Below are 3348 nucleotides of genomic sequence, written 5' to 3'. Positions count from 1 at the left end.
CATAGGGTATATTTATTAATTCTTCTGTCTTGAGTAATATTTATTTATTCTTCTGTCTGGAGTAATTTGAGTGAAAGCGAAAAAAAACAAATGGAATGAGAAAGCAAAAATTAGTACAGATGGCAGCAAAGAATTGACAGAAAGGCAAACTTTAAGAGAAAAAACATTTAAAAATAATCATTTAAAAATAATCATGAGTGAGTAAGTGATGGTTCAGGTTGTTGACAAGTATGCAAGATTAATTTGGAATTAACAATTATAATTGTGGTTGTATTCATTTTTATGTTTAGTGCACTGCATTGGAACAGCTAGATGTGAAGATAGGGTAAGCTACCATCAGGGAAATATGCTTCGTTTTGGTTCCTCTGGTGGTGTAGCTTTTTTTTCTGATCAAGAAAAACAAAGAGAGTTCATTTTATGCACTTCAGAAAATCATAAAACCAGTAAGTCAGATCAAGTGTTCAGCTTCCATTTCTGTTCTTATTAAACAATGTTACACATGCACAAACTAAATAAAACTAAAACATGCATTTTCTAGTTACAATTTGTGAAACATTTATTCATTTGTTTTAGAATAAAAAAAAACAGAACCAAGTAGTATAAATAATTGGTTTATTATCATTGTTTAAAAGTAGTAACATTAAGCGGTTTGATATAAAAAAATTATATAATTTTTTATTCCAAGCCCATTGTAGAAAATAAATCTGCACTGTGCAAAAATAGCTTTTTATTTTCAGCAAATGCCATTGGGAAAGCTGGTAGCCGGATTCCTTATATTCCGATACCTCGGATGGTTCTTGAGTTATGGTCAAAAAACCATTACCCGGTTGCAGAAATTTTTGACTGCATGGCTGATTATGTTGTCATTATTGTTGTGATGCGATAAACAACATTAAACAAATTGCATTAACTTTGTTCGCTCGGAAGATCTATATATTTTAACTTTTGTCCGGAAAGATAAGTTGCTGTTTGTCGTTACGGTACTGCATGGCTGATTATGTTGTCATGCGATAAACAACATTGTCTAAATAAATTGCATTAACTTTGTTCGCTCGGAAGATCTATATATTTTAACTTTTGTCCGGAAAGATAAGTTGCCGTTTGTCGTTACGGCAAGTAATTATAGGTTTAATTTTAGTATTCGTTCACGTTTTTAAAGTGTCAGTGGTTTTAGATGCCGAAGCGAAAGAAAGTCTATGTGTGTCCTAAATGCGATGAATCTTGCGATGATGGTAGTTGCATATGCTGCGATACATGCAAAGAATGGTTCCACACGTTATGTTTGGAGCTAACCAATGACGAGGTTGCGTTTCTTGGAAGTGATAAACGTATCCAATACTTTTGCAACAGATGTTTGGAAACAAGTCTTGGGGTTTTTTGATTACGATGCTGGACTTCGTCGATTGTACAAAGTAGGTGGTATATATATAATCACAAGCAGAACACACATACAATTATTTTTACCTTGATACTATTATTTTCTTTAAGGCGAAAGTTAAGAGACTGGAACAGTGCGTGAAGCAAGAACAAGTTCATGTGAAGCAATATCCTGGAAGACCAAGTTGCGAAAGATTACGCGAAGCTTCAATATCTGCGAAAGTACTGTCGATGGTAATTGCTGTTTTAATGCCGTGTCTTTGGCCTAATTCGTTGTATTACAAGACTTATTCCTTGTTCAATTTGCTCCAGTGGGTATCATGTAAATTAGAAGAAGCGTGTTCCCAATGCGCAACACCAAACTCACATATTCCTCTGCTTGGATTATTTTTGCAATATGCAATGTTATTAATAGGAACATAAAATCAGTTTTTCCACCTTGCAATAATAGCACAAACGATTTTTCGTTTCGTTCGCTGAACTGTGAGTTCCAGCCACGGGTGATAAGCTCCATAGACGATCTATTTTTACTTACGTGGACAAGCAGTTCGCCCTTTTCGTCATTTGAAAATTCATGATTTCCAAATAATTTTGTTCCGGCAGTAACACAGGCACACACAGGGAAAAATGTGTAAAAAAAAGTTGTGCCTCAGAGTCGGTATGTAACATAGATAACGAAATACAGTGCATTAGGCCGAGCTGCAAATTGCAGTTACCTCCGCTGTCTTCTTCTGAGAAAAGCGAAGATACCTGGTTTCAACCAAGGCTGCAAGATGTCTTTTCCCAATATTCCTCGTCAAACAGCAGCATTGTCTCAATTAACATGGATGACGAAAATCTAAAAGCGCGGTTTGAAAACGGGACATGATATCTTGGTGTCAGACTCGACAGCATGCAGCGATGTTCGTACCAATTCGTCCGGTCAGTCTTGTGCGTTACCCCGGAACAATACACCTCCCCAAAATAGTAACTTGTCCTCAAGTGAAATCAAAAACCTTACACCGAATCATACAGCTTTCTTTGGCAGAAAAAGAGTGGTCGAAATACTCCAGGAAGGTGAAGTCCCCTGTAAAAAGAAAACGTTTATTTTGTTGTAGCCAATAGTGAGGATAACGTTGACAGGAAAAATAGGGGCAAGTACAGGCGGCGGGTGGATAACCTGCGGGGCATGGGAAAGCTCTAACTTATCGAGTGAATTTTACACTCAACACAACGGAAACTTACAAGAAGTGAGAAAAGTTGGCGACTTGTTGTGTCTAAGGGATTTCCGATGAAACAAGTTGAAAGTTATAGAGGCAACACCGGCCTTATACCACACATTAGATTACATTACGCTCGAATGAAGAATGGTCGTGACTACCGACGTAGAAAGTTTCCGGGCCACACTTCGCATAAAAAATCAAAAAGTAAAACATCTCGGTATATTCGTATTCCGTTAGCAATGCTTCAAAAAATTGACAAGGGAGTTTCCACAAACAGGTACTGTACGACAAGTTGCAGAGCGGATAACAAACACGCTGTTGATAAAACGTACAACCTCACTCATGCTCATCTAACTGTGACTGTGTACAAGAATACATCTCTTATTGATCAGAAAACATGAGATCATCCTCTATTTATTGGACCAGTTTACATACATAACCGATCGACATTTGCTAGTTTTGTTGATTTTTTACCCATCTATACACCGTCTTGCCAGGGAAAAATGATAAAATGATATTTGGTAACGACCAAGAGACAGCCTTGTATAGGGCTATAATATATGCCTTTCCAGAATCCCAACACATTTTGTGCTGTAAGCATATAAAAAAAGGTATGCTGGATTATATCAATACGAAGATTGGTGTATGCCGATAAACGAGAAAAAAGATAGTGAAAAAAATAATTGAAATCCTGAAGTATGATGATGAGGTGGAGTTTGACCTCAACGAGAAGTCTATTTAGATGAAGTCGCAGTTTTAAAAGAACTCT

The 3348-nt window shown here is 36.7% G+C and overlaps 1 long non-coding RNA gene across 1 annotated transcript; it reads right to left on the bottom strand.

Annotated features, from left to right (window-relative positions):
- Positions 1–202: 202 nt before the first annotated feature.
- LOC113475421 lies at positions 203–2671 on the bottom strand. The gene is made up of 3 exons (XR_003397177.1): positions 2602–2671; positions 1465–2443; positions 203–386 (listed from the first exon to the last, which is right to left on the bottom strand). It is a non-coding gene; the product is annotated as an uncharacterized LOC113475421 (long non-coding RNA).
- Positions 2672–3348: the final 677 nt, after the last annotated feature.

Source organism: Ciona intestinalis, unplaced genomic scaffold, assembly GCF_000224145.3.
Source record: "Ciona intestinalis unplaced genomic scaffold, KH HT000444.1, whole genome shotgun sequence".
NCBI classification, from domain to species: domain Eukaryota; kingdom Metazoa; phylum Chordata; class Ascidiacea; order Phlebobranchia; family Cionidae; genus Ciona; species Ciona intestinalis.
This window is presented reverse-complemented; position numbering and strand designations above follow the sequence as displayed.